Raw genomic sequence first — 10,862 nt, 5'->3', positions numbered from 1 at the left:
GGGAATGACCAGCAGGAGCTTCCCCAGGCCCTGGGAGTGGAACACTGGGAAGGGGACACTGGGAGTGGGACACTTTGGGAACGGGATACTTTGGGAGTGAGACACTGGGAATGGGACACTGGGAGTGGGACACATTGGGACATTTTGGGAGTGGAGACACTTTGGGAATTGGACACTGTGGGAATGGGACTCTTTGGGAATGGGACACTTTGGGAATGGGACACTGGGAATGGGACATTTTGGGACAGTTTGGGAACGGGACTCTTTGGGAGTGGGACGCTTTGGGAGCGGCACTTTTACAACCATTATTGGCTTTGTGGTTTATCCTGAGACAACAGACCCAACCATAAATTGTCACTTCAGGGCCAGCATTTAGTGCCAGCTCAGGGAAATGCAGGGTGGTTGTGGCAGGTATTAAACACCCCCAATAAATCCTGGAGGAGGATCCCAGGGTAACAATGCCTGCTTGCCAAATCTGTTTGCAGAGCGCACAAAAGCAACGAGGAAAACATTGCAACAGCACCAAGGTTTTCTCACAGCTCCACCACAGGCTGCTGCCTCAGCAAAGCTGATTGTTGGTGCTTTTCTTCCAGCCCCAAACTGGGATTGAGCCAGGCCCTGCATCCATTGGGACTGGGATGCTGTGGCTGTAGGATAAACCCCCAGCCAAGCCCCGCAGGGAGCCATTTATCCTGTTTGGAGCCCGTTTATTTTTCTCCTTCCCCTGAAGATGTGTGTGAGGAGCAGAGATTCAGCCAGGCCCTCTTCCCAGGCCCATGGGATGTGTGTTTCTTTCCCGTTTCCTGGAAGCGCTCGGTGTTTGGGGAAGGTTGCTGGGCCACGAGGAGCTGCTGGACACCATCCACAGCCCCTCTCAGGCATTTTCTGCTGGGTGGGACTCCCTGAAAATCCCTTCAGCTTTGTAGGGAAAGCACTTTTCCTACGGGGCACACAGGGTGTGAGGCTGGCTCTGGGAAAGAAATATTCCCAGGGAAGAAAGGCTGGGAACGTGCTGACGGCAGCACTGCTCTTTCAGGTGTCACTGTAAGAAGCTTCTAAAAAGCTCCATTTCTGCTTGGTGGGCAGAAAGTGCAGGAAAAAGTGCTGGGAATGTCCACGTGGACTTCAATTAGCATCAAGCAGCATCACAAGTGGTTTCGTCCAGGCAGGAGTCACAGTCACTGTGAGATGATGAAAACGGAGATGGGATCTGCTTGAGGCGGATGGTGCAGCGGCTGCTCACCTGCGACGTGTATCCCTCAGGGTACCCATTTCTTTAGAACACTATGAAGAACAGAGGGAATTGAAAGTCCACTGCAGTTTAGGTTGTTCTTCACGAGATTGTTCAAGTCGAGCACAGCCATTCTGTTCAGCAGACACACGGGCAGGGGCTTCTTGGAGCGCTGCTCTGGCACCCATTCTTTGGAGGAGGGGATTGCAGGAAAGAAGAAAAGAAGCTCATCAACTACTGAAGAGGAAGAGTCACTGACAGGAAGCAGTGGGTTAAGAAATGTGAGGGGAAAAAAGGCAGAAAACATGAGGTGACAAGTGTGAGAAATGGGAGTGGAAAAAGGAGGGAAGTGTGAGGGAGGAAAAGGGAAGGAAACCTGAGTGGGAAAGGCTGAGAAAACTGAGGGGAAAATGGTGAAGATGTGAGTGAAAGTAGGAGAGGAAGGTGAGAGGAGGAAAAGGCAGGAAATATGATGGGAAAATTCTAAGAAACATGATCAGGGAAGGCTGAAAAACATAGAGGAAAAAATGGAGGGAAATGTGAGGGGAAGAGAGGGAGAAAATTACTGGCAGAGAGAGAGAAACAGGCAGCAAATGTGAGAGGAACATTGTGAGAATCCTGAGGGGAAAAGAGGGAGAAACCAGAGGGCAGAAAAAGGCAGAAAACATTAGGGGGAAAAAAAGGGTGGGAAGTTGGATGGGAAAAGTGGCAGAAAACAGGAGTGAAAAAAGGGCAGAAAATGCTAGAGGAAAAGTAGAAGCAACATGAGGGGAAAAGAATGATGAACGTGAGGGGAAAAGTGGGAGAAATGTAAGAGGGAAAGCCTGGGAAACATGAGGGCAAAAGTGAGAAACATGAGGAGACAACTTGGAGAAAAATGACTGAGGAAAGGAGAAAAGCATGAGGGGAGAAAAGGGCAGGATAAGTGAGGGGAAAATTGTGAGAATCGTGAGAGAACAAAAAAGCAGGAAAAAGCGGGAAGTTGGGGAAATGTGAGAGGCAAAGCATGAGGAAAGGGAGCTGAAAAGGGTGGGGAAAATAAGTAAAACTTGGGAGGCAAACATGAGAGGAAAACTGTGAGACTCGAGAGGGGGAAGGGGTGGAAATGTGAGAGGGAAAAGAACAGGAAATGTGAAGGGAGAAAAGGAGAGAAGGCAGGATTGGCATGACAGCTGAAATGATTCCTAACACATTCCCCCATGCATTTGCCCATTTATTGCACTAGCCCAGGGCTTCTCTGTATGTCCGTCTCCCCCTGTGCCTTGATTCCTGTTCGGAAGCAGTAGAAGTGCAGGATGTGCCCACCAGCAGGAGCTGCTCCAGGCTGGGAAGGGGCCAGGTGGTGCTGATTTCCAGAGGCTTCTGTGTCCCAGGTGAGGCCAGGGCAGGAGTGGGTTGAAAGGTGCTGCTGCTGCTCCTCTGTGCCAGAGAGCCCTGGCTGGGCAGGGCACGGCGCCCACTGCACTGCGGGCTCTTTCTCCTGCCACAGCTGGGCACACCTGGCAACAAATCATGACGACTTGTGGGGAAACCAAGGGCTTTGTGGAGGCTGCATTGCTCTGCACACACCCGGGCCACCTGCAGCACAGAGCTTTGGCCCCCAGAAATGTAAACCCGAGGGGAACAGCTGGAAAAGGTTTCATTTTCACCTTTCAATAGAAGCGACTAAAATCAAAGTTACCAAGAAGGGCTCCGATCCCTGGTGCCAGCTTGGTGTGAGAAAGGAGGCATGACTTTATTTCAGTGCTGGGTGCGTGGGGAATCACTTTCCTAACACGTGCTCAGCCAGAAATCCCACCTACTCATTTGTAACCATGGAAATAAGACCTACTCATTACTTTGCTGAAACTCACAGGCTAAACATTCCCTCAAATTAGTTGACATATTTAAACCACTTCTCAGAAGTTACTGACAGGAGAGTAGGGCTCTCTTGCGAGTCTCAGGTGGTCATTTGGGGAACATCCCATTCCTGCAATTCTCCTCTGATGCCCAAGAGCCTCCTACAACCACTCTTTTCCCCTTGAATTCATTCCAGCTACATTCTTAGGAAGACTACTCTATTCTCAAGGCTAAGGTAGCCACTTGCACACATCAATCACTGCTCCGGAGGAATAGAGGGCTTAACACTCTGTTAATGCAAAGGGAATTCACAATTTGTTACAGTTCAACATTTTCTCAAAACCTGCCTTCTCTGGGAATTGCTCACAAGCATGTCCTCAATGCACCTTGAAAATGTTTTTGCTGACTGAAGCCAGAGTGTGTCTTTCCTTCAGCAATTCAGAAGAAAAACACAAACTGCCTACTGAAACCCTTCTGCTCCCTTCCAAATCAGTTCACTGCTCAAGCACGAGCCACAGGCTCATGCCCGATTCCCTCAGTGAGATAGGAGGTAATATTTTGCTGCAGCTGCAGGGTTATTAGAAGAAAGAACGAAAACTGTTGGTTCTTGGGGTTGTTATTTAGGGTTTGGATTGGTTCTAGTTGATTTGTTGGGTGTTGCTGTGAGCTGGGAGAAAGGCCAGCGTGAAGACCAAACCAAAAGGGAAGTAGGAGAAGAGGGGAGGGGACAGAAAAGGAGGCGGTGGGGACAGAATACAAGTTTCCTTTTACCCAGCCAAAGGGAAAGGGGACACGGTTCACCCTGGACTGGGAAAGGCAGTAAAAAGCAGCATTTTCTCTGTGTGTGTTGTGTGTGTTGTGTGTGTGTTTGGCTCTTGGGAGAGGGAGATACACACCCAGCTCAGGGGAATCCTTCCTAAGAAACAGTTCTCTTTGGCTTTGAGGACTTTTTCCCCATTTAATTTCATCTAAGAGTTGGCTCCTTTCTAACACCCTTCTCCCAGCAGCTCAGGGCTGCATTGCACAGTGCTTGCTGTGTGCCAGAGAGCTCAAAGCAGGCTGGCCTGGCGCCCTGGAATATTTCTGCAGAACACTCTGCATTTCACCCCTTTGCTCTGGCTCAGTGCACAACTCCAGCACTGCAGGCGCTTCCTCCCAGAGCCGTGTGAGGCCCCGGCTCCTGCAGATGTGACCTGACAAGCTGTCCCTGCCTGCCGCTGGCCTCGGTTCCCCCGGCAGAAGCGCCATGCCTGAAGGAGGCTGCCCTGTGCCGGAGCCTGCGGAGCAGCCCGGCTCCCTCCCCTGTGCCCAGAGCGCTGCACACACTGCTCGCCTTGGCCAGGAGTTAGAGGGCAGCCGGCACAAGGGTGGCAATCCTCAGCCAGGCCTGCAGCCCTCGGCTGTGGTTTGCCTTTCTCTGCTCCTGTGCACGCTCCGGACGGCCGATGCCACCGGTCTGTGCTGTGCCCAGCACGGCCACGCTTCCCCTCGGGAGCAGCCGGCTGCCAGCTGGGCTCTGAGAGCGCAGGATTCGCCCGGGGCCCCCAAGAGGCACCCAGGGCCGGGCTGCTGCCTCTTGCAGCTCCAAGGGCCTCCTTGCAGCTGCCTCTGCCCAGGCTCAGGCTGCTCCGGGCTCTGCCAGGGCTCTGCTGGGGCTCCAGCCTGGGCAAGGCAGGGCCTGGGCTCACCCTGCAGCCGCTGACAGCTCTGCACCAGCTCTGCGCCTTTCCCAGCAGCCTCCCTGATCTTTCTGCTGTCTCACTTGGGCAAAACTCTCCCCCAGACAAAGAGATTGCACTTAGGGATACAAATGCAAGTGGCAGCAACCCAAATGCTCTCGAGTCAGAGCTCAAGGCCTGCATCTGCACAGGGTATTTGGGCTGCCCCACTCGTCCTTTGGTTCTGCCTGCAAATGCCACTGCCCTTTCTGCCTCAAACACAAGTGCCACAGCTGGGTAAAACCCAGCCCCTGGGCCATATTCCAAAGGCACTGCGGTCCGGAGAGCATGACGAAAGAAGAGCCTACTCCCCCTTCAAACCGTACCAAAGAAGGCATCAATGTCACTTTCCACCTCTAAGCAAAAATGGACAGTTCAGAAGGAAATGTTGAGCATTCTCACAGGCTCAGAAGGAGGACAATCTTCAAAATGACTTGAGGTTTCAGAAACTTTATTTACAATCCTAGGCCAAAATACTACCCTACAATCCTAGGCTAAAATCCTACTCTACAATCCACTACGATGCTGGTGATGGAAGAAAAAGTTTTTAAGTGACTGGTCCATTCCTGTCAACTCCTTCCACCTCTTAAAGGTAAGGATGAGTGGCACCAGGCTGGATGTAGGCTTGGCCGATGTTACAAATGGATGCTGCACAAAGGAAAACAAAAAAGCCAAGAATGAACCATTACTTTCCAAGCTAAGAGCCCCAAAATAAGGGTAATCTTTTTTTCAATGAAAATGGGGATTGAGTCAGAGTAGGTCTAAGGAGCAACAGTGGGACAACAGTGGCACAGCTTACTGCAAGAGCTGCTAAATGTCCCAGGCCTGGAAATATTTCAGGTCTGAGCATCCTGATCTCTTGAAAGACGCCCCTGCTCATTGCAGGGCACTTGGACCAGATGACCCTTACAGGTCCCTGCCAGCCCAGCCCAGTCTAGGATTCCTGGCTGTTCTCATTTGAACAGCACCAAGAGTGGAGGCGAGGAGGACGAGGCTCATCTGATGCCTGGCACTTCAGTGCAGGAGGAGCCCGTCCCTGGGACACTGTTTCCCCTGCAGCCCCTTGGCATTTTACCTGCAGCAGCTCCTTGGCAGACCAGCGCCGCTCCTCGTCTCTCTGCAGGCAGCAGCTCAGGAAGTCACGCAGCAAAGGGGAGAGGAGCTTGGGCTGCTGCAGCTCTGGGATCCCTTTGGTGGCTATCAGGAATCGAGCCTGGAGAAAAAGGAAAGACGAGTCTCTCAGCTGCTTCTTTCACATCTGGAACTGCTCTCCCAGATCCCATTGTTTCAGCTGCACTCTGCAGTGGCAGTTTCTGCCGTGGCACAGAGGAAGAGATGACTTTCCTGGACCAACAAAAAACCCAAAGCCTGATGCAGTCACAGCTTTTCCAGCATCCAGCAGATCTTGCCCTGGCAGCTGATTTCATTGACTGACCTCCTTAGTGGAAACTACATCAGCAAAAGCACCTTTGCTTCTCCGAGGATTCACCTGACCAGCTTGACAGGCTAGTTGGAAGAGGGACTTTGCTCTACTAACTCACTCTAGTATTTCCAAGGAGTATGACATGAAAAGCATCCCTGCAGCACTTGTTGGTCCCTTAAGCACAGCTGCTATAAAAGTCATCAAGCTTTTTCCTTGGTTCTTGAAAACAATGGTAATTAAAAGTAAAGAAAGGAAATCCCTCAGTTAAGGCAAGTTTCCCTGTGAGAAGAATGGGGGTACACTTCTCTCCAAACCACTGCTTTAGAAACTTTGTTGGGTTTGGGTTTCTTTCCTTCATTTCAGGAAAGAGAACAGCAGCTCTAAGATGCTTGTTTCCTGTTAGTAGGGCCATCTACACGGCCAAAAGAGCTGGAACGACTTCTAAGCCAAAGCCCAATGTTGCCTGAGAAGGGAGATTGTCTGCCTGGGCTAAGGCTTGAGTTCCCCCATGGATGCAACCAAAACCCCAGCAGATGCTGATGTGCTGCCGGGACTTTTTCAGAAAGGGACCATGGTGAAAGTAGTTCCAGCAGATGGCAATGGCATTTTGTCCAATGGCACACAGAACGTGGGATGGGGGAGAAAGACAGCGGGATCAGAGAGTATTTACACCTTACCACGAGAGGACCTTTATTCCTGTAAGGAGGTTCTCCTTCCACCATTTCAATGCCCACAATTCCAAAAGACCAGATGTCTGCTTTGGGGCCATAGGACTCAGCTTTTGCAATTTCAGGCGCCATCCACCAAGCAGTCCCGGTCACCGATCTCCGTCTACTCTGCTCATAGGTGAGTTGAGCAGAGAGGCCAAAATCAGCTGGGGAGAAAGCAAAAGACCGTTTTTATTTGAATCCTGTGCAATTAGGAAAGCAAGGAAAAGAATTGCCCAGTTGAAGTTGGAGAATGTGCTGCTGAATCTCCTGGACAACTCTCCCTGCTCTGTTTCCTCAGGACTTTAGCCAAGGAAATATGGCATTGGCTGCTTCAAAAATCCCCACATTTTTTACACGGCCTCCAGCAGTGTCTTTTGTTCCCCTGAAGCTTTAGACTTGTAGCCCCCTCCCTCTGGAAGGGACACACACAGAGCAATGCCACTGTGGACGGCTCGATCCTTGCCATAGGTCTGTGCACGTTGCCACCGCGTGGTCAGCTCACAACAGGCTCCCTGCACTGCCACCAGCACCATTTTGGGGGGGCTGGCACTCACTCAAAAGCAGCCCCACAGCCCACATATCCCTGGAACGCTGCACCTGCCCAAGAATATACTGACCCAGCTTGACAGAGCCATCCGTTTTGAGGAGAATGTTGAGGCTCTTCACATCTCGGTGTATCACGTTGTTGGAATGGAGAAAATCCAGTCCTTGCAGGCACTGAGAGAGAAACCAGAAACGGGAGGGCAAAAATCAGTGATGTGATTTTATCACACAACAAAGGAAAGAGCTCTCCAAGATTCCCTCTGCAGGGGAATGAGGAGTAATGGCAGAAGACAGTGCCGTTGAGGGCAAGAGCTCGCTGCTCCAACACAGGCAGAGCAGCACCTTTCTAAAGAAAGGCATGTCAGCTTGTCAAAGAGCAACAGCAACTGCTGGTGTAGACTCTGCCCTGCAAACCAGCCAGGATGACTGCTGCTGCAGTGCATGTGCTCAGAAGTACAGAGCACTCTGGCTGCACTGCTAACCTTTCCAGCTGAGGACTCAGAGAAATGAGTCTTTCTTCTTTGCTGCTCCTTTCAAACAGTGCCACCCCCACCTTTGCTTTTACAGGCAAGGAATGCAGTGCAGACAGGCCAAAGAGGCAAGATGGAGAAGAGCAAATACAAGAGCCAGAGTGAGAATGCAACAGCGGGAGAGAAGAGGACAAGAACAGAGTCCAGTGAGTGCAGGGGCACTGGCAGGCTGTTCACTTGAGAGGCTCTTGCTTGCCCAGAGCATATCAGCCACACAGAAACAAAGCCTGGCTCACGGAATCGCTCCTGTCCTGAGCCCCTTTCCCAGACAATACTGCCCAAGCCCTGGGACGCACAGATGGGATCCCTCACCTCTCGACTGATGGTTGCAACGTGGTGTTCACATATGCGAACCTCAGCGATGACATCATCCAGAGAGCCTCCATCCATGTACTCCATCACCAGCCAGAGTTCGTCGAGCACAAGGTAGCTGAAAGAAGGGAACAAGGCCATGCAGATGAACATGCATACATTGGTTTCTTTGCTTGATTCTTGTTTCCGGGTCCCTTTGTGACAAGGACAGAATTCAAGGAATAGACACTCCCTTTAGGCTGTGCATTGTTTGCAGTCTGTGCAGTCTCAAGGAGAACAGCACATCTGTGAAAAAGGAGATATTTTAGATGGCCAGCAAGCAAAAAGTACAGTTTAGTATCAGCCAAGATGAAAAACCTGTCCCGCATGGTATTTCTGGAAAGGAGCACCTAGTGTTCCTGGCATGGCCAGCCCTGGAAAAGAGGGGCAACAATCCAAGGGAAATCCTCTCTAGCATGCTTCATCAGCATTGAAGAAACTTGAAAAAATCAATCTTGAGACAACATGGAGGCAGTGAGCTTACAAGGTATTGACTTAGTATGGGAGGGTTGATTCAGGTTTTTGGCCAATGTTCCAGCTCAGTGTTTGAAAGTCAGGGAAGACACACGCAGGCAAAATACACTCTCTTCCCATCCATTGGAGATGAGTAGAGAAATAATAATTAACTGATTATTAACAGCTCTATTTTCTGCCAGTGTCCAAAGTGGGGTTTTAACCTCGCATGCTCTTACTACGGAAACAAACCTTCATGGGAAGAGACCATGACCACTCACCTGTCTAAATAATCCACAATATGGGGACTCTTATTCTTCTTTATGATCATGATTTCATTAAGCGCTTGTTGATTCCTATTCAGTCCTTGAAGATTGATTTTCTTAATGGCCACCTAGAATGACACAGAAAATCAGTAACTTTAGAAGCTGGTGGAATGAGACCACAACACACATGGAGCGAGTGATTTTGCAATGACACAGGTGAGCTCTGCCAAAGTGCCTTGCGATTAGACAAAGGAGTAATTAGGAACTGACATTCCTACAGCTCATTTCTCTGCTCCTTTGGGGGCCAGTTCCAGGACACGTGGCCACTGACCACAATTTGCCTTGTCCACTTGTTAAAAATGGTGTCTCAACTCTCACCCCCCAAAGCTCTGAGCACACTCTCTGTTTCTCTGTCCGTACTTCAGAGGAAGAAATGCGTGCCTTGGTACTCTGTGGATACATCTCGGGCTATAGGCAGGGCTTGGGGCTTTTAGGGACGCCTTGCAGATCTCTCCCTACATGCAGTTCCCAAGTGCAGCACTGCAGGTGGCTAAGGAACTGGCAGGAACATTCAGATGTATTTGCTGGCAGCCAGAAATGGGAATTCAGGACTCTGAAGCCGTAGCCCCAGAGAGCAGTGAGATGCTCCAAGGCACCACCTTTGTTGGAGCAATTGAGAGCCAGGGAGAGCGTCCTTCTCTGAAAGGAACCGCTGCCCTCCTTGCCTTCCTTCTGGCAGCTGAGCAGGACAAAGACTGTCCCAAATGCAGCTGGCTGGCTGGCACCAGTCTGTGCTTCTTGTGCCTTTGCAGCACAGCTCTAGCCACAGCTGCAGCCACAGCTGACACGAGAGAGGAAAGCCCTGGAGAGCAGCAGAATCTGCAGGGGCTCTTGACATTTACCTGTCCTCCTGTGGCAGTGTCGATGGCTCTGCAAACCTCTCCAAAAGCCCTAGAAACAAAACAGCAGCAAAGAAAGGAGAAGCCATTTAGACCTTGGAGTGAAAGCCAGTCCAGACAGGAGATGTCTGCTGGAAATGCCTCCAACCTGCAGCATGCAGGAGGGCTCTGCCAGAAGGCAGATGATGCATTTTCCTCTCCAGTGCATGGGCACTGGGCCTGTTTCTGAAGCACTGGGCTTTAGTGCCTCAGCTCAAAAGGCCAGGTGATTCTTTCGTCTTGGATTTCAGTTTCTAAACTGGGCAGTTTTTATCCTGATCACACTATTTCCTTCAGCAAACTCTTGGGAAGAAATGTTCCTTCAAACAGTTATCTGCCTGCTACAAAAAGGGGTGGTTGCTGTTTCTGGCAATGAAATCCAAGTGTCTTTGACAATTCCTTCTGACCACACTTCCAAATTCTGGCCGGTACTGAGAGATGGGGCAGACTAACCCCAGTGTCTGAATATGTTTGCATCTTGCCTGACTTCACCCTTGACAGATGTTCCAGCAGCAAATCGTTGCCCCATGATTGCGTACAAGTAACTGTGGTTGGACTCACCCTCTGCCAACAATTTCCTCTTCAATGTATTTCCTTAGGGGATTTTCCATGCTCGCCATTTGCCCTGAGGGAAACAAAATGCAAGATGTTCACTTCAAAGCAGAGATCCCAAGGTTTTTTTTGCTCGGATGGCAGATGAGAAGTCAGGAGTCTAAGGAGAATTTAGGAAGCTGACTATTCTATCCAGTTTGGCCACTAGCACACAGGACTTGCCCAGATCATTTGCTAGCTCACAGCCTTCTGCTGATGCAAGGACAACCCCTGCTTCTGCCTTTAGCAGCTGGGGAAGCTCAGGCAAA

Source organism: Chamaea fasciata, unplaced genomic scaffold (assembly GCF_029207755.1).
Source record: "Chamaea fasciata isolate MVZ Bird 193981 ecotype frontalis unplaced genomic scaffold, bChaFas1.0.hap1 SCAF_44, whole genome shotgun sequence".
In the NCBI taxonomy this organism is placed as follows: Eukaryota; Metazoa; Chordata; class Aves; order Passeriformes; family Sylviidae; genus Chamaea; species Chamaea fasciata.
Note: the sequence above shows the minus strand (reverse complement) of the source record.